Source organism: Nannospalax galili, unplaced genomic scaffold (assembly GCF_000622305.1).
Source record: "Nannospalax galili isolate Female #2095 unplaced genomic scaffold, S.galili_v1.0 scaffold65, whole genome shotgun sequence".
In the NCBI taxonomy this organism is placed as follows: domain Eukaryota; kingdom Metazoa; phylum Chordata; class Mammalia; order Rodentia; family Spalacidae; genus Nannospalax; species Nannospalax galili.
Window position 1 is genome coordinate 83,652 of NW_008353294.1, and position 21,359 is coordinate 105,010.

Consider the following 21,359-nt stretch of genomic DNA (forward strand, 5'->3'; position numbering starts at 1 on the left):
AAATAAATAACTTTTTTAAAAAAAACAAGGGAATTAGACTCATCTTAAACTAGAGAAAGCCAGAGTCAGCCTGTTAAATGGATGGCTGTAGTGTCTGTTCTGCAGCTTTAAGAGATGCGTGATTATCTGAATGGAACAGAAAAACTTCTTAGCATGTTCATAGTGACTAAGCCTTCAGAACCAAGTTGAATAAGGAAGGCTGCTTCTGGTTTAGGAGCTAAGAGATTCCAGGTACAGAGATCTACCACCATCCAATGCTCTTTTCCAAAGTTCAGTTTCAACAGAAGGTACAACCACCCTTCCCAATCAGCTCTTTGAAAATTCTAGATTTGCCAATACCCTGAAGGGGTGAAAGGATGTGGGAGGCAGCTTGAATTGTGGTGGAAGTGGCAGGCACAAAGTACACAAGTACCAGGCTTGCTTAAAGCAAATGTGGGGAGATGGTGAAGATAAAAGAAGCTGTGCAAGCTGCAGTGTACCACCCAAATGAAGTCTTTGCCTGAGTTTTAACTGGAAATCAGTGGTGACGTATCCTAAATGCTTTGCCGTCTGCCTCAGCTCCCGAGAAGCTGTGCAAGCTGCAGTGTACCACCGAAATGAAGTCTTTGCCTGAGTTTTAACTGGAAATCAGTGGTGACGTATCCTACTTCTGCAGGTGCTTGAACGTAGGCTGAAATCATATCTGTGAGGGCTTACATCAAGAATTCTAAAGAGGGTGGCAGAAATAAAAACCAAATGCCATGGTGAGATCATATAAGGACTCTGTGTTTTAACAAAACGAATTAAAACAAAAAAAATTGAGCTACCAGTTGAATATAGAACATAGGCTAACTAGTGTTCATTATGGAAATAGCGAAGGTATTGTGGTAAGATTTTTGTCCTTCCCTTTTAGAAGTGTATTTGGAAGCATTTATTTATAGGTAAGATGGTATACTAGTTTTGATTTGCTTTAAAAATACTCCACAGGAAGAAATAAAAGCATCGAATGAAGCAATCAAGGCATAAAATGATGAAAGAAATGCCTATGTAAGGTTCACTGCACATTTTCTTGATTTGATATGCAGTTATGTGTTTACACAGACACACACACACAAACACACACACAAGCATTTTTAAATACAGAAATTAAGACACCAGCATGAGGTAACAGCCTGTTGTTGTTGTCATAATGGATTTTTATAATTGTACAATCAGCATAGAACTTCCTGAAGGCCCAGGCAGAGATGGTTCACCCTGCAATAAGAGGAAGTACCTCCACAGAGAGGTCAGAAGGTCATCATGAACCTATAGAAAAGAAGATCATTGGGGAGCAAAGTATCAACAGAGTTCAGAGCAAGGATTTTTGATCTATATAAATCTTTTTAGCTCTCATCTAGCTATTAGCTTTGGAAATGAATGCAGGATGCTAGTACTAGGGAAGTCCGTAAATCCATACCTTTGTTTAACTCAGTTCTTTCTTCGTTTTAAACCTATGTACATTTCTCTGCAGACAACTTAGAATTGCTTCTTCATTATTTTTCAACTGTTTGCTTCTTGGAAATTCATTCTTTTTTTAAGTATCAAGTTGATTATGCTCTTGTCAAGAGAAAGAAATTAATACTTCTCTCAAGTCTTAGTGAATTTAGTCATAGAGTGGGACATCTTTCAGTACCTAGTAAGTAGATGAACCAATTCAGGAAAACTCAAAGAATCTAAGGAACTAGGACAGCTAGAAGGAGCATACAGGGATGCCTCAGCTACACAGTGAGGATGACTAGATAATTCAGAAAGCCATGTGGAGTGTTTGAAGGCAATCAAGAAATGTCAGTCTGTAACAGATCAATCTGATTTCTAACATGGTTTCTCTGTCTTCATTTTTTATTTAGCAAATGGGCAAAGCAGAAGATATGTATATGGGTTTATGAAACACTTGAAACAGGTAAGAAATTCACAAATATTCGCTACTGTTAATAGGATTTTTGAAAAACTGTTTGGAATCCCAAGTAACTACTGAAAAAGCAGATATCTTTGACACATAAATATAGCTATGAGGAAGGCTAGTTATTTATTTTTAAAGCTGCTCAAGAAACCAAAAGGAGATGCAGAATACTGTTAGAATTTACACTGCCTCCAACATCATTTGATAGTTCCACTTCTAGATTATCGTCCTTGAAGTTTTTGTCAATAAGAAGACCTATCAAGGTGCTACTAAATTCTAAGACTAATTCTTTCTAAAATACTCTAACAGATTTTTAAATTTTTTTCTGATTTATTTTGTTTTGTTTTATCTTGGGCTTATACCTAGGAATGACTTTTCTGAAAACAAGAGTGAGATGAAAGCTAACAGAAAATCTTGGACATCTACAAAGATCTTCCTTCCACGACTTACCACACTGTAAGAAATCCCTGCAATAACCAATACTTTCAAGACATGAAAGGCTTTTGTTAATTGTTATCTGGGAAGAAAATACTTAAGAGATTTTGTCATATATTGACTTATTTTAATTGTTTTATGAATGTCATTCCTATGTACTCATTTATTTTTGAATATGTCAACTTAGCTCCAAATCTTTAGATGTGAATATATATCCTGATAAAAGTGCAGGATCCAGGAAGATGAAACAAACCATGAAAGGGGAAGAGGGCTCAAGAGGGGAGAGCAGTAGACAGGCGCTATCAGGGAGGAAATGGGAGAAATGGAGGATGCTTAAATGGGGAGGGAATAGGAGACTAATAATAAGGAAGGAAGAAAGAGAGGTAAGATAAATAATGCTTAGGTGATACAGAAAACCAGAGGGAAATGGATTAGTTCAAAAGCATACTGAAAAATATACATTATGTATAGCTGAAAGCTGTGTAACAAAACCATAGTACCAGGCAGTGGAAATCTCCCTTCAAGTTGTTGGTCAGGATTGTCCAAGGGACTCCCAAAAGATCACAAACTATTGCCACAGCCCTTGATTTTCCCCCAGAAATTAGAGTTAAGATCTTATTGCTGAAGACAGGATGTACTTCAGACACAGTATTTGGAGCAATCAAGCTGGAACAGATCTGGAAGCCTCTTCCCTGAAGACTAGCTCCCATAGTATCAGAAGATACATTGCAAACTGCCAAGGAAGAATAGCAATTAGTCATTCCATCCAGCTGTAAAGTCTATGAACCACAACAATGAACAGCCTGTCAAATAATTTCTACTGGCTCAGTACTGACACTTTTATCTTGGGGGTAAATAAGAGCTATCTAATTGAACTTAAGTCCTGCTCAATGGGAGGCAACTCATCTGTGGTGCTGTAAACACAGCCAATATATATGACTTGAAAAGTCATAGATCACAGAGAAAAACTTACTTTTGTCACATCCCCAAATCAACATCATTTCTTACTGAATTCTAAATATGTATTTGTGTATTTATAGACAAGGGTACCTCTTACCACTCACCAAAGAAGCTTCTTTTTGCAACAGATGGAAAGTATTACAAAGTGCCATAATTGGTCAAATGCTGAGAATAAGTGTCTGAGAGGTGCCTAGCCCTAAGTGACATATCTACAAATCGATCTCTACAGCTAAGGCTCAGGGAACCTAGCAGAGCAGGGGCAAGAAAGAATATCAATGCATCTCTCATCTCTCGCCAGAGATATTTCCTTATGCAGCAGATGGTGATTAACACAGAAAGTCACAACTGTCCAAAGTACAGAGAGTAAGAGACTGTAGAGTGCCTGAATAGGACACCTATATCAAACCTCTGCTACCCATGCCTCATGGACCATTGTGGAAGAGGGTGCAAAAAGATTATAAGAGCCAGAAGTGGTTGATGACCACAAGGAAACAGAGTTTTCCAGAAAACTGGGAAGTTACTCATATAATCTTACAACAATGGCAAGCACTAGACCCATGCAGGCTCAAGCCAGATAAAATCCTAACATAGAATTGGGAAAGTGGGTAAGAAGTCACAACCTTTGTTGAGGAACTGTTAGCAACCAATAACTATTGAGAAAGGGAGTATCAGTTTTCCTTAAGGTGTGACAATGCTAAATTGGTTAACTAGGCTCTAGTGGATGAACACACACTGAAGGACATTTGGGGACACAAATTTGACTCAATAGGTCTTAATATATGTGGAAAGTTACTTAAAATTCATTAGGAGAGTAAGAGGGTTGTAGATAGGGCAGGGGGTCTAAATATGATCAAAATATTCTGTGTTGGGCAAATGCTGGTGAAGATGTGGAGAAAGTGAAACTCTTATATACTCTTGTTGACAGTGAGAACTGGTGCAGTCAGTGTGGAAATTTGTGAGGAGATTCCCCCAAAGCTTGAAGTTGATCTACTATATAAGCCAGCCATACAATTTTGGGGCATATACTCAAAAGACTCTATACCCTACTACAGAAATACCTGGGCATCCCTGTTCATTGTTGCCCCTTTTCATAACACCCAGGAGTTGAAAACAACTTAGATTTCCATCGACTGATGAATGGATGATGAGGATATGGTACATATACACAAAAGAACATTATTCTGCTCTTAAAACAAAATTATGAAATTTTCAGGTAAATGGATAGAAGTAGAAACAATCAGCCTGAGTGAGGTAAGATAAATCCAGAAAGACAAATATTCATGTTCTCTCTCATAGCTGAATGCTAGCTTTGAAATCTTAGATATGCAGGTTTCAATAAAAATCCAGGGAAGTCAAGAAATGAATAAATGGACATAGGGAGAGGCTTCCTGGGAGGGGTGCTAGAGTGCAACAATATGAAGGAGAAAGGGAAACGTTAAAGTAAAAAGTGTTAAATGGACTGGGGAATGAGAGGGCAGGGCAGAAGAGGGAGTACTGGGATAAGTAACACTAAGGGCCTCTAGGAAAAGCCATATGGAAACCTACTACTGTAGACGCTTCTTAAAGCTGGTGGCTGGTTGGCTTAGACTTTGGTCAAAGGGTATCCAGTGCTCATTGAGATATCTTGATATATATATATATATATATATATCTATATACTATAAAAAGAGACTAAAAGGGGTTACCTTATAACAGGGGACATCACCTCTTCTAAACATCATGGTCTAATGAAATAAAACCTCAATGCCAGGATTGGACTCCCTCTCTAGAAGCTGTTTACAACAGGTCTCATAATCCCTCAAATAATACTGGCCATTTCCTCTGCTCTTGGTTACCCAACAGAACATGATGGTATGAGGTTACTGCTAAAGACACTACATATGAGCTGTAGAATAAACAAGGAGAAATCAAGCCTGTGCTGGATTCAGAGCCTCATCTCCTGGTTAGCTTTCATAATGCTGGAAGGTGGTATGCATGCTACTGGAAGGAAAAAATAATCATCAATATTACCCAGCTGTGAATCCTGTGAACTACAAAAACAACCTTCTTGGCAAAATATCCCCACAGTGCAATAGTGGCACGAATACTATGAGAGTTACCAACCACTCTTTAATTGGATTTAAGGTCCACTTAATAGGATGGAGTCCATACATATCATTGATATCAGGCTTAGGAACCTGATGCTAGAGAGGAGAGGAGAGAGGGGCAAGCCTAATACTAGTTTTCCACTAAATATATATAGAATTAAACTAACTCCTAATGACTTGTTATACCCATTGACTAATGAACCTCTCAGTCTCACCAGAGAAGTTTTCTTATGCAACAGATGGTGATTAACACAGAAACTCATGACTGGCCAATGAGCAGACAACAAGAGGCTGCAGAGTACTTATTCTTGAATAGGACACTTACATCAAATTTTGCTTCCCAAGGCTCAAGGATCATTATGGAAAAGGGGGAGAAAAGACTGTAAGATCCAGAGGTGGTGGATGACCACAAGGAAACAGAGTTTTTGAGACAGTTAGTCAGTTATTCCTATGAACTCACAGCAATGGTGACAGCATGCACAAGTCCCATGCAAGCTCAAACCAGACAAAGTCCCAACATAAACAAAGGAAGTAGATAGGAAACTCCAACCCAACTTAAGGAAACAGTCTCTTTCAATGATGGGAGTTTTGGTAGGTTAACCATTCTCCATTGAATTGGACCCACACTAAAGGACTTTGGGGACACAAATTAGACTCTAAAGATCTGACAGAGAGAGTACAGTAAATTAGATGGTGGGCAGTAAAGGGAGGTACAGATAGGGGAGAGAGAGAGAGACTTAATTTCATTAAATTACATTGTATGAAATCATAAAAATTCTATAATTTTTAAAGACAAAAATATATATTGTATGGAATTTACAAAAATTCAACAAAAAATTAAAAAACATTATTTAATATATCATAAAAGAAAATATAAATTTGAATGAGGACTTCTAGCCCCAAGGAACTTAGTCACACAAAGTGCAGTAGGGTGTCAGTGTCAGATGTGCTGTCATTGGAATAGGCCTTCTTGGGTTCTAATGGTAGTTTGTTATTTCTCTCTAGAGCAAACCTCTCCTTCCTTCAGGTTCTTCAACAATTTACTTTTTAAGGAAATAATTTAACATAGATAAATGCTTTATCGAATTAACTAGCATATCATGACATTAAACATCATTCATTACTGTCTTTACCAAACTACATAAACAAAAATTGCAATAGGCCATATACCAATATATGTTCAGTATGCTTTGGTTACAGTTACTGTTCAGTACCTGTACCCAAATTTGCTTATTTCTGATTGGTAAATTTAAAGGCTTCTTCTAAAGCTCTGAGAACACAGCTAGGTTCAGAGTCACTGCCATCACAGAACTGTGTGGCTGGTTGGCTTAGACTTTGGTCAAAGGGTATCCAATGCTCATTGAGATATCTTGATAGAAGAGTGATAAAATCAGATTGATTTTTAAGAAAACCCATGCTTTTAGTTATATTGATGCTAGCCTATAGTAGAAAAGAGGACTGATCATAGCCTTCAAGGGTAAAAATTTCATTCATTTATTCAATAGGGTAATAGTAAAAGGAATAGATAAATGAAAGTCTAAATAACACTCCCAAAGTAAAGAAAGCACTATGCCACACTACAGTATAATACCTGAATAAAGCATCACCCTGAGGATTAGTGTTAGCTTTAAGAATGAATCTGAGGTCTGAGAGCTTATTCTTTACATGCCTCATTGAGCTTTGCTCTCTAGCCAGGTCTCTGCCATACTTTTATTCCAACCATATCTTCAGGATCAACTGAGAACACTGAAGCTAGGATCCACCCCTATCTTAACATAGACCCTTGCCTTTTGATCTCTAGGCCTAAATTATCTCATTCACACAATTTCAAGCATAATAAATAGTCTTCGATGTTTTCAATGAGAATAACACTGTACTTCTACCGCTTTGCTATGTCAAACAAGCACCCCTACATTCATTCAGTATCTTGGGTAGAGAGCAAAGTGGGGTCCTGAGGGACTAAAGTCAGGTGGTCAAGTCACAAGAGCACATGGCTCAGTGAGCTTGTTTGCATTATAAACAGTAGCTTTTTAGTGAAAATTTCCTCAAAAGTCATTAGTCCAGATTCTGTTCATATTTTAAGTCATTCCTACGACACTACAGTGATAGTAAGACAAGAGCTCGCCCCACGTCCCCAAAAGTCCCTTCCGCAGCTTCTAACTCCAAAAGTCCTTCTATTTCCCAGCTCCATTAACACTCACTCTATCATCAGGTCCTGTTGACTCCATCCCTAAATCTCTGTTTTTGCTCTCCTCTTAGGAGGCCATCACCATCTCATCAGTGAACAATCTAGCTATCTCTTTGATCTACTGTGGGGAAGCTCAGCTCTTTGATGTATTCACATAGTCTGCTATAATGATACTACAAACAAAATCTGATCGTATTATTCACCTGCTTCAATTTTTCCAATGATTTGTTATTAATTATAGGAAAATGTTTAATTTAATTATAAACTTGAAATCTAAACTTTGTTTCTTTACTATATACCTGCATACTGTTTTTCTAGTTGGATCTTTATCTACACATGTGATAAAATCAGTGTTCTCTATAAAATCAATCACATTTTTCTGATGAATTTTGACAACTATTTGAATGATCTAAACAAGAAATTCTAATCCCTCTGTAATCATTCCTCCATTTATTTCCATATGAAGTTTCCAAGTGTTTGGCTCAAACTCCAAAAGGGAATTCATTATACTTTCTTAAAACACATGTTGTGTTTTCCTACTTAAAAGTTTGTGCTCATGCCATGTTTCTTGTATAGAAATTATTGTATCTTTCTCTCTTGGCTCTCCAGATCCCAAACACCTTGCTCTAAGAAGCATCCCCAAGTTACCTTAGCAAACAGGAACAGCTCTTTCTCTAAAAAGCCCTATCCCAGGCATTCAATGACAATGCATCATCAGCTCCTGACCTTGTATATTGCTGATTGCTGCATCTGATTGCTACTTATTTCTTATATTGTTTTATGACTTTTAAAATACTTGAGTTTTATTTTATAAGCTGAATTTTAATTTTCTTAAAAACCAGGGTCTCTGATATTCATTAGTATACATTTAAATCCTATAAAATATGTCATTTATATTAGCTTATTAATTGCTGTTTGCTAACTGACATTTTGACTGACATGTCTACAGAAAGAAAAACAAAACTAACTGGAGATCATGAACTAGAAAATTGGTTAACTTAATGACCATAGTTTTTATTTATCGATATAATAATTTTAAAATAATTTTATTTTTATTGAATTTTTGTGCTTTTCATGCAGTATAGTTTGATAGTATTTAGATGCCCTCTCCTATTTGCACCTTCCCCCACCAAAGTAAATATACTCACATATATATGGCCTATAGAGTCTTATTTGTGTCTCCAAATGTCCTTCAGTGTGGGTCCATCCACTGGGTCCACCAAGAGTCCCATCCTTGTAAGACACTGTATTTGCCCCCTCCCAGCAGCCATCAATTTTGAGTATCTGACCAGCTATCTGAAAGACTCGGTTTCCTTGCTGTCTCCACCCCCTCTGGCTCTTACAATCCTTCTGCCTCCTCTTCTGCAATGATCCCTGAGTCTTGAGAGGCAGAGGTTAGAAATAGGTGTCCTATTCAAGGACAAGCAGTCTGTAGTCTCTTATTCTCTGCACATCAGCCAATTGTGGCTCTCTGTGTTAATCAACATCTGCTGCATAAGGAAACTTCTCTGCTGAAAACTAAGAGATATGCATCATTCATCCTATGTGTAGAGGTTACAATATAATAATTTTTAGGATTTATTTTAGTATTTATTTATGTGTATGTATGTGCATCTGTGCATGTACGTGTATGTGTTTCTGGGAAACCTCAGAGGCCAGAAGGTGTTGGATTCCCTGAAGCTGAAGTTACAGGGGGTTGTGAGCCACCTGACTTGGGTCCTGGGAACTGAACTCTGGTCATCCACAAAACCCACAAGTGCTCTTAACCACTGAGCCATCTTTCCAACCCCTAAGCTTAGTAATAATTTTATTTTATTTAGTATTTAGCCTGGAACTCACTTTGTAGACCAGACTGGCCTTGAACTCACAGAGATTCACCTGCCTCTGTCTCCCAAGTGCTGGGATTAATTTTATTTAATTTATTCTTAAAATATTTCATTTATAATTTTTATTTTATGTGTATGAATGTATTGCCTGCATGTAAATAAGCGCACCCATGTCCTGCAGTGCTCACAAAGGTCAGAAGAGGGCATCATGTCCTCCCTACCTGATACAGACAGTTAGCCACCATGTGGGTGCTAGGAATTGAATCCTGGACTTCTGCAAGAACAGCCAGTGCTCTTAACCACTGAGCCATCTCTCCAGTCCAAAATGTAATAACTTCAATAGTAAAGTATTGAATGCACTATTGGCATTTTATTTTATTTTATTTTTGAAGCAGGGTCTCCCTGTATCCCCAGCTGTCCTGGAACTCACTATGTAGACCAGGATGGCCTTGAACTCACAGAGATCCGCCTGCCTCTGCCTCCCAAGTGCTGGGACTACAGGCGTGCGCCGCCATACCTGGCTTGGCCTTTTATTTTTAATTATAATAAAATTTTATAAAATTACTACATCTGAAACGTGTAAGCAGAGCCTCAGTGCCTGTAATCATAAGAATTTCTCCTTCAGCTGAGTAGACTCCAGTGGATGAACTTGAACTGAGGGACATCTGTGTACACAAGCTTGACTCAATAGGCCTTAACATAAAGGACATAAGGCATGAAATCCAGTGGGGGTGTGGATGAGGGATGCAGATGGGGAAGGGGGTATAAAGATGATTAAGATGTTTTGTATGAAATGTAGAAAAATTCAATAAAAATTATACAAAAAGGTATTTCTCCTTTCACCCATGAATCTGATCATTGATTTAGTTAAGATTCCTTTAGTGCATCATGCTCTTAGGTTAAAAAAAAAAAATCTTTTAAATCATTCCCAGCAGGCTAAGGAGATTGCAATGAAAGTCCAAAATCAGATGTCTGATGATTCTGACAAACCAGCTCTTGCAATATCTTCCGCACACTTCCTCCCTTTGACACAGTGTGTTATTTCATGTGGTAGAAAAGCAAATGTTGCTGCAGTATCATTTTTTTTTTTTTTTTGAAGACACAAAACTTAATTTAGTAGAAATTTTGTTTGTAGTTCTTACACTCTTCAATGTGAGCTGAGCGGAAACCCACTGCCTTATACTAGTGTCCCAGTCCTGGGGGCAGGGGAGAAATGGGATAAGAGCCCTAGTCTTCCTCAGTCTTCCTAGTCTTCCTCCAAGACACCGCCCCTTTCTTCTGCCCTCCTCTGCGATCCTGGAAGGAAAGCAAATGGAACCTCAAGCCTAGGGCTTCTCCATACCTTGCTCCTGGAGTTGGAGGGTAGGAACTACGGGTTGGAGAGAGAAGGGGACAACAAGGAAAGATGCTGATCCAGAAATGAGAAGCCAGAGGGGGGAGGACTGAAGGAGAAATGAAGACAAAGCACCAGTACAAAAAGCAAAGGGGGGAGAGGGGGAAGGCAGGGGGCAAAACCTAAATCCACCCCAAATCTCAACCTGCCTGGGGGAAAAAAGTTCTTGAGTTTCAAAGAGACGTTACTGGGAACAGCCGGCTCTGTGGCAGGGCGCTCAAGCCTCAGTCCAGGTGTGGCCTCTACAGCTCGTCCTTGGGCTGGTAGTGGCGTCTTCCTCCTCATCTTCCTTCTTGTCCTCATCTTCTCATCCTCGTCTCTGTCATCCTCATCCGCCTTGTCCTCAGCCTCTTCCTCCTCCCTGCGCTTCTTGTCTTCCTCCTTAAGCCTCTGTTCCTCATCCTGTTTGTCCTTCTTCTGCTTTTCTGAAGCAGGTGGCTCCCCACATCACATTGCCGAATTCCTCTGCATATGCCTCGGCATTGGTAAAGAGGAAGCTGTCAAAGACGGTGCGGGACTTGACCTGTCAGAGATCCAGGCCCAGCACAGCAAAGTTATCGTAGGCATAGATGTTGGCATCTGGAGAGTATTCAGGGTTGTCAATTTCTGGGTGGATCCAGGTGCCTTTGTACTCAGGATTCTGAATCACTGGTGGTTCCCATTCTCCATCCACCTCTTCATCCCAGTCCTCATGCTTCTTAGCATCAGGGTCAGGGATGTGCTCAGGCTTGTCCCAGTCCTTAGGTTTGGAGCCTGTGGGGTCATCAATTTTGGCATGCTCATCCCAATCTTCTAGCTTGGCAGCATCAGGATCCTTTATCTTCTTGGGCGGCAAGAAGTCCCAATCATCTTCCAAAGAGCCTGACTCCACCTGGCTGTTGTCAATTTTCACCTCATAGGTGTTATCTGGCCACGCAGTCAGCGTGCACAGATGTGTGAATTCATCATCCTTACACTGGATGTCCTTGTTGATCAGCACATTCTTGCCTTTGTAGTTGAAGATACCGTGAACCTTCTTAGTGCCAGGACCGCAGATGTCAGGACCAAACATGATGTTGTATTCCGAGTCTCCGTGCGTCTCCTTCTGGTCCAAACTACCTGGAAATAGCTTCATTTATCTGCCCCCACAGTAGGTATTCTGCTCATGCTTCACCGTGAACTGCACCACCAGCATTTGGCCCTTGTTGCTGAAGGGCCCGAATCTGGCACACAGGGCATAAAAGCAGGCATCCTGGCTTGTCAACAGCCCTTTATCCTTCTGGTCCCCATTGAACTTGCTGGAACTGAGGACAAAATTGGACCCAGCGGCTGGTCCAATCATCTCTGTCTAGGAACTGCTCCTTGAAATAGACGGGGCTGGGCGGGAGGGGGGGGGATGGGCAGCAGCCAGGCGGGGGAGGCCTATCAGGAGGGGCAGGGCGGGGGCCCTTTAAAACGAACCTTGGGCAGCAGCTCTGCAGTACCTCTTTTTTTTTTTTTTTACTAGAAACAGCATGATAGGATGTCATGAGTTAGCAGGTTTTTGTTCTTTCTTTCTTTTTCTTTTTTTTTTTCTTTTTTATATTTTTAAAGGAAGTTCAGTCTTAGTAAAACTTGAGTCAACAAATGGCTTACATAAGGAAGTCTGCAGTTTAGGTTTTATTGGGAAACCCCAGCCTCAGATAGACAGATTCCAGTCATGAGATTGGAGCCCCTCTTTCCTTCAGAGCAAAACACCCAAGCAGGTGGGAAAAGTAAAAGGCAATCATAACTCAAGCTGACAAAAATAACTAAAAGTTAGATAACAACCCATCAGGCTGATTTCAGAAGTACCCAGAAAGCATGCTTGCCACTTACTTCCACCTAAAAACTCTACAAGCTTTTTTGAAACTTTCTTTCTTCCAAAGTACAAATACTCATGATAAGCAACCTAACTTTCTTTAACATTTCTGAAAGGAGCCATCTAAGTCACAACTTACAAACAGTTTAGGGACAAATTTTTGTCATCATAGGTCACATATTTTCACACAGATTGCATTGCTGATGTGACCATTTTCAAAAGGACATTTAATTACTGTAATGGCTATTTTTGGCTGTCAATTTGACACCTGGGAAGATAGAACTTTAATTGAGGAAATACCTCCATCAGATTGGCCTCTGAGCCTGTCTCTGAGGCATTTTCTTAACTGCTAATTGATGTAGGAGAATCCAGCCCACTATAGGTGTTACCATCCCTAGGCAGGTAGGTCTGGGCTGCTTAAGAAGGCTACCTGAATGAGTTAAGGGTAGCAAGTCAGTAAGTAGCATTCTCACATCGTTTATACCTCAAGTTCATGCCCTGCTGGAGTTGCTGCCACCCTGCTTGAAATTCTATCCTGATTCCCCTCAATGATGGACTGTGACATGGACATATAGGATGAAATAAACTCTTCCTTCCTCAAGTTGATTTTGGTCAGCTGTGTGTTAGAGCTGAGCAACTGAAGAGGACAGAAGACTTAATGTCAGAGGAGACAGGTAATATAGAGCCTTTTGCAGTAGTTGTCCCTTATCAGTGGTTTGGTTTTTCTGGATTCAGTTACCTAACTATGGCTTTCAAATATTAAATAGGAATTTCCAGGAAAACAATTCTTAAATCTTTTTTTTTAATTTGTATTTATTATTTTTATTTGTGTGTGTGTGTGTGTGTGTGTATGTGTGTGTGTGAGAGAGAGAGAGAGAGAGAGAGAGTGTGTGTATGAGTACATTGCCTGAATTTGTATAAGTGCACCTGTGATGTTCAATACCCACGGAGGTCAGAAGAGGGCATCAGATTCCCTGGAACTGGAGTTAGATGCAGTTGTTAGGAACCATGTGGGTGCTGAGAACCAAACCTGGATACTCTGCAACAGCAGCCAGTACTCTTAACTGCTGAGCCATCTCTGCAACACAACTCCTAAATCTTAAGGAACTTTTATTATAGTATATTAGCAATTGTTACATTTATCATTAATCATGCTTTTCAACATCTTACTCTACTTTAGAAACTAAACTTTATCATAGATATGTATAGGTTAAAAAAAATAGTGCACCTAGAATTTAGAAATCTCCATGATTTCTAGAACCCACTGGAAATCTTGGAACATTTTCCCTGCAGATGAGTGGAGAAGGTACTCTGAGAGAAACCAGGATTTGGAACAAAGGCATGTGGTCTGACTCATGTCTTTAAATATAACTCTGCCCTCTAAATGTAAGACTGATCAAAGAGAGATAAGGAAAAGAAGAGACTCTTTGTGATGGTGATTCCTTATCAACTTGGCTAGGAGACATATCTCTGCTATATGTATGTATGAGGTGTGTACAGAGAAGTTTAACTGAAAAATGAAGAATTGCCTTTGAATGCAGGTTGCACAATTCAGTGGGCTGGGGTCCTAGGCTGGATTGAAAGGGGAAAGGAGGGTCTGGAGAGATGGCTCAGCAGTAAAGAGCACTGGTTGTTCTTGAAGAAGACCCGGGTTTGAATCCCAGCACCCACATGGCTGCATACACATAAAATAAAAATAATAAATAAAAAAAATTTTTTGAAATAAGAAAGGGGAAAGGAGAAAGCAAGCTAGGCCTCAGCATTCTTCTCTCTCTGCTTCCTGAACCACAGTAGTGTGAGACATTTCCACTGTCACCAGGGAACTACTTCTGTCACCAAACTGTGAACCAGAATAAACCCTTCGTTCCTTAGCTCCCTTCTCATAAGGCGCATCATGCAGAAGTACTGCTGAGTCCTTGGGAGACAGAACTTGTTTTTTGAAGGACTTAATAGATGAATGAGGAAAATACAGAGGCTGAGGGATAAAAGACAAAGGTATTCTCACAAGCAGGAAGTAAAAATGTAAAAAGGTAAACAGCATCTTTACTTATGGGAAGATACCATAGTACATTTTACATTAGCATTATACTTTGTTGGTGGGTAAATAGATATGTAATCTAACTCTTTAGACCTCTCCCAAAGTCCTAGGATGGATTTGCTTTGGTTTAAGTTAAATGTTAATATCTTTTAAGAAACATTTTATCTATTATTTTTATTTTATGTGCATGCATGCATTGCCTGCGTGTAGGTAAGTGCACCTGTGTTGTGCAAAGCCCGCAGAGGACAGAAGGTCATGGTTTCAATTCCCATTTAGGTGTATGTTAGTTATAAAAGAGAAAAAGGAGCTTTCTCACTCAACCTTGAAGAACTTACTTTCAAAGACTTGGGTACAAGTAAGGACCAAGCATGTGATTCTGGAAAGCCCTGTACAAACCCATCTGGGAGTAAAGGAAAGTACAGATGGCATATTGGTAGTCAATTCATCTATGAAAAGCAGCAAACATTTAAGATGATCTATCTTTAACTCACTGATATAGTTTCAAGATGATCAGTTTCAAGGTTGGACGATTTTAAGTCTCACTGAAATTACCTCATTGGTCTAGTCATTCACAAACACTGAATATGCCCTGTCTACTGGGCACCGCAAGTCAAAGTTGAGCAGGAAACCCTCGGACTCTGCACTGTCAGCATCCTTCCCAGCTGGGGAAGCAATACCCTGAAAGAAAGATGGATTCTTCTGGAGGATACCAAAAGGAAAGAGAGAAAGAAAGGGGGGAGAGGGAGAGATAGAGAAAAAGAGAGAGGGAGGGAAGGAGGGAGGGAGGGAGGGAAAAAAAGATAGATTTAGAAGGCAGTTTAGAAACATAGTCATGTTCATTTAGGCAAATAACAGTACTGTGTCCCACAGTTGAGCCTTTCCTAACCATAGACCTTTGACCAGGTTTATAAAATGTGGCCTATATTCCCTCCCACAGAGTGGGCCTCAAATCCAAACCTAAGACAGTTGATTATCCCCAAATTAGTAGTGCCACTATTGTACCAGCAGGTGTATCTTGCCCGGCATGTTGGTACTGCAGCACGCGTGGTCTATAGCTGGTGAGGCTAGTGTTAAGTTTTCTCTCCAGCAGCCTACAAAGCATCTGTTCACACTTGCGGGTGCTAGAGAACAAGGAGAGAGTCTCCAGCTCAGTTCCATTTTGATTCTTCTGTGTCCTGTAAGGAAGGTGTGGGGTGTCTTCAGCATAAGGCCTTCCAATGTAGCTGTGGTGGGCAACCAAGAGCAATGGTAATAGACTGTATTGTTTGGAGATATTCTGAGAACTTTCTCCCAACAACTCATAGGGTAGTATCCCCCATCAGATACTTGGGGTTCTTGCTGTAAAGCCCATGACTTCTGTGAGCAGCATTATCCATTATGAAGTAAGAGTACCTCTGTTCCAAGCTCATTTCTGTTTTTTGTTTTGTTTTTTTAATTTTTAATTTTTGTATTTTATAAATAATAGGGTTTTATATTGCTTTTTATGCATCTTTATTTAGTTTTTGTTAGTCTTTCTTCCCTAACCGCACCATTTTCCTCATGCCTCCTGCCCCAACCCCCTTTAAGCCTCTTCATGTCTAGTATTCCACATACACTCATATGTCCTGTGTGTTATCATTCTCCCAACTAAATGCTTCCCTCCCAATGCTCCGTTATTTCTTTCTAGATATTTATGTTTATACCCATAGATTAGTCCTCTCTCAGCCTGGGGCAGAGAAGCTCTTTTTTGAAGAGGGTGACAGTTAATGCAGAGATTCATATTTGTTCAAAGTGCTGACAAGAAGTGATAGATGTGTGCTGAGACTTAACAAAACATCTGTAGCACCCCCATTCCACCCTACACACATACATGCATTCATACCTCATGGCCCAGGAACTATTACAGAAGGTAAGGCAAAAAGAATTTAGTAGTCACAGGGTGGAGGAGAATGCCATGAAGTGCTGCTATCTAGATGTGGCATCGCCACTGCAGCCATAAACACACAGCAGCTATGGACACTTGCACAAGATGGGGCCCTCCAGCTTTCCCCCATGCATAGAGGAGGAGCTTATGAGGCTCAGTCTCTTTCTGGAGAACTAATGACTATTAATGGTTGCTAGAGGAATGTACATCATTTTCTCTAATGATGTAGTCATTGGGAGATTAGGTGGGAAGAAGGAGTTCAGGGAAGGGAAAGGAAGAGAGATACCATAGGGTAATGGAAGCAGGATGTGAAAGTAATCATAGTTGGGGTGGCTTGGCCACCAGCTTCCTGGTGCTAGCATCTTTCCTGGTGGGTCCCATGGCCTGCTGTGCTTTGACTCCCCCAGACTCATTCACCCTCCCAGCTCCCGTCCTAGCCTGGGTAATGGCCCATTTCTTGTCTTGGTACTGAAGACTTCTGGACTGACCTCTAGGCCCAGAATCCCCATTGCATCCTGATCCTTTGCCTCCAGACCAACTGAATCCCTTCCTGTAGTCCCCAGGAGCCCTCTGGGTCTGGTCCCACACTCACCTCCCTTTGCTTCCCTGGGCTGCACAGCCTCTGGTGTCCTGATGCAAGCACCTTTCTTGGGTAAGTCCAGTTGCACCCACCACACCTTGACTGCCCCAGCCTAATTCACCCTCCCACCTCCCCTGCCCTGTCTCTCCTCCTAGCCTGGGTACTGGCCCATTTCTTGTCTTGGCACCCCAGACACCAGGGCTGGCCTCTCAGCCCAGAACCACCACTGTGTCCTGATCCTTTGCATCCAGACTAACCCAGTTCCTCTCAGTAGTCCCCAGACACCCTTGGGGCCTCTTCCTTCCACCACCTCCTTTTGCATCCCTGCATGGCACAGCCATGAGCTTCCTCAGACCAGCACCTTTCCTGGGCCCTGTTCCCAGACAAGACCAGACCCCCAAAATCCTGAGGGCAGCACCTTTCTTAGAGGGATCCAGGCCTTAGGAGAAAGCCTGAGAGCATCTGATCCTCATCTGACTTGGGCCTCTGTGGGAACTCCTGAAGACAAAAGCAATTCAGCTACTACAATGTAAAATCAAATGCAAGAACCTGAAGCCTAGACCAACCAGCTTTTCATGACCAAGTAAACAAAGGCACGTAAAGTTTACAAAAAAACAAGAATCAGAAACTACAATAGAAATTCATGTCAAAGTCACAGAGAAAAAATAATGACAAGAAAAACAAAAATAATATATCCCCACCAAGTACCAATAGTCCTCTAGAGGAGTACAATGAGAACTCCCTAGAGATAACACAGGACATGGAACTCAAAAGAACAGTTATAAACATGATAAAAGAATTCAGTGAATTTAAAGAACACATAAACAAATGAATCAAAGAACTGAAGGAAGATAGAGAAAAACTTCTGAATGAATTCAGAAAAGAGTTAGAAATATTGACATATACTCAGGCTGAAATGAAGAAGGAAATGAAACACTCAGTAAGTCAATTAGAAACAACAGAAGAAAGCCTCACCAATAGGATGAAGAAAATGGAAAACAGAGTATCAAGACTGGAAGATAAAGTGGACGGACTAGAACACTCAAGCAAAGATTATGAAAATTTTAAGAAAACACAAGAATGGAATATGCAGGAATTGTGTGACACCATAAAAAGACCAAACTTACGAATCATAGGCATACAGGAAAGAGAAGAATCTCAAGATAATAGTATGGATCAGACCTTCGATAGGACTGTAGAAGAAAATTTCCCAAAATTAAAGAAAGACATGCCCATACAAATACAAGAAGCATATAGAACACCAAATAAACAGGCCCAGAAAAGAAACTTTCCATGACATATCATAGTAAAAACACTAAATGTATAGAACAAAGAGTCAATACTGAAAGCTGCAAAAGAAAAAAACCAAGTCACATATAGAGGAAAACCCATCAGGATTACAGCTGACTTTCAGTGCAAACTATGAAAGCCAGAAGAGCCTGGACCAAGGTGTTCCCAGTTCTAAATGACCACAAATGCCAACCCAGAATACTTTACCCAGCCAAAATGTCTATCATAGTTGAAGGGGAAAGAAAAATCCTCCATGACATAAATAGGCTGAAAGAATTCATGTCTACAAAACCAGCCCTTCAGAGAGTTCTTGAAGCAATACAAAGAGCTGAGGAAAGGAATGGCTATACCCAAGGGGTTAAGGAAAGAAGTTCAATGAAGGTATAACTGTGGAAATGCACAGCTGTATCAAGAATATGAACAGAAAAAAAAATGACAGGATTCAATGCACATCTTTCAATAATAACTATAAATATCAATGGACTGAACTCTCCAGTCAAAAGATACAGACTAGTGGAATGGATTAAGAAACAAAACCCAGGGCTAGAGAGATGGCTCAGCACTTAAGAACACTGACTATTCTTGCAGAAGACCAGGGTTCGAATCCCAGCATAATATGGCAGCAAACAACTGTCCGTAACTCCAGTCCCAGGGAATCCAACAGCTTTTTCTGACCTCTGCGGGTTTTGTACAACAGAGGTACACTTACCTACATGTAGGCAATATACACATACACATAAAAAAAATAAAATTTTTTAATAAAGAAACAAAACTCATCTTTTTGTTGTCTGCAAGAAACTCATCTCACTGCATAATATGGCAGCAAACAACTGTCCGTAACTCCAGTCCCAGGGAATCCAACAGCTTTTTCTGACCTCTGCGGGTTTTGTACAACAGAGGTACACTTACCTACATGTAGGCAATATACACATACACATAAAAAAAATAAAATTTTTTAATAAAGAAACAAAACTCATCTTTTTGTTGTCTGCAAGAAACTCATCTCACTTTCAAGGACAGGCACTACGTTAAAGTGAAAGGATGAAAAAAATGTATTCCAACCAAAAGTACTAAGAAAAAAACAGGAGTTGCAATTCTAATATCTGACAAAATAGACTTCAAATATTCCATTAGATAGGTCAACAGGACAGAGAATTGACAGAGAGAAGTCTAAATTAAACAATACTGTACATTAAATGGACCTAACATACATCTACCAAATATTCACACAAGCACCAAAGAATATACTTTCTATTCAGCACCCAATGGAACCTTCTCCAAAACTGACCATATACTGGAGCACAAAACAAACCTCAACAAATACAAAAAGACTGAAATAATTCCAGGCATTCTATCAGACCTCAATCAATAAAGCTTACAATCAACACCCAAAGAATCCCTAATCACCACATGAACACATGGAGATTAAACAACACACTCCTGAATGATGAATGGGTCTAAAGAGAAATTAAGAAAGAAATAAAAGTATTCCTGGAAGTAAAGGAAAAAGGCAGCACAATACAGCAAAACCTCTGGGACAAGTTGAAAGCAGTCCTTAGAGGGAAGTTTATAGCTCTAAGTGCCTACATTTAAAAAATCGGAAAGAACACAAATAAATGACTTAACATTGCAACTCAAGACCCTTGAAAGCAAAAACAAATGAAACCAAAACCCAGAAGACAAGAAGTAATAAAAATCAGAGCAGAAATTAATGAAATAGAAACGAAACAATAAAAAGAATCAACGAATCCAAGAGCTGGTTCTTTGAAAATAAACAAGATTGATAGACTGCTAGCACAGTTAACCAAAACAAAGAAAGAGCACCTCCAAATCAATAAAATCAGACATGAAAGGGGAAACATCACAAAAGACACCAAAAATATCCAGAACATTATAAGGGACTACTTTAAAAACCTATATGCTACTAAATTTGAAAACCTAAAAGAAATGGACAGGTATCTAAAAACATGGAAACCATCAAAACTAAACCAAGAAACAATTAACAGCTTAAACAGACCCATAACACATAAGGAAATTGAAACAGTAATGCAAAACCTCCCGACTAAAAAAAAAACCCAGGAAGAGATGGATTTATAGCAGAATGCTACCAAACATTTAAAGAAGATCTACATTCAATGCTACTTAATTTATTCTAATAGATACAAGTGGAGGGAGAACTTCCAAATTTCTTCTATGAAGCAAGCATCATTCTAATACCAAAGCCAGGTAAAGACACAACCAAAAAAGAAAAGTATGGGCCCATATCCTTAATGAACATACATGAAAAAAATCTCAACAAAATGCTTGCTAACCGCATACAGACACACATCAAAAAGATCATCCACCATGATCAAGTCAGCTTTAGTCCAGAGATGCAGGGAAGGTTCAACATACGTATGCCATAAATCATATAATCATATAAATGGGCTCAAAGGCAAGAACCACATGGTCATCTCAATAGATGCAGAAAAGGATTTTGAGAAAATTCAACATGTATTTATGTTCAAAGTCCTAGAGGGAATTGGACTGGAGGGAACATACCTCAACATAATTAAAGCCATATATATAACAAACCCACACCCAAGATCAACTAAATGGAGAAAAACTGGAAGCATTCTTATTGAAATCAGGAACCAGGCAAAGCTGTCCACTGTCTCCACTCCTCTTTAACATAGTGTTTGAATCTCTTTCTTGCAAGAACAATAAGATAAGAGAAGGAATTTAAAGGAGTAATACTTGGAAAAGAAGAGATCAAATTATCCCTTTTTGCTGATGATATTATATCTAAGACACACCAAAAATTCCATGCAAAAATTCCTAGAAATTATTAACACGTTCAGTAGAGTGGCAGGTTAAAAAATTAACCTACAAAAGCCTGTAGCCTTTCTATATACCAATAACAAGCAATCAGAGAAAGAGTAC

General features: G+C 39.7%; 1 protein-coding gene and 1 pseudogene across 1 annotated transcript in view; both read right to left on the reverse strand.

Moving 5' to 3' along the window:
• Dthd1 (death domain containing 1) overlaps nt 1–21,359 on the reverse strand; it is an 87,536-nt gene that overhangs the window by 19,144 nt on the left and 47,033 nt on the right. The gene's annotated exons all lie outside the window — the stretch shown is intronic.
• Nucleotides 11,025–14,519, reverse strand: LOC103747983 (annotated as a pseudogene).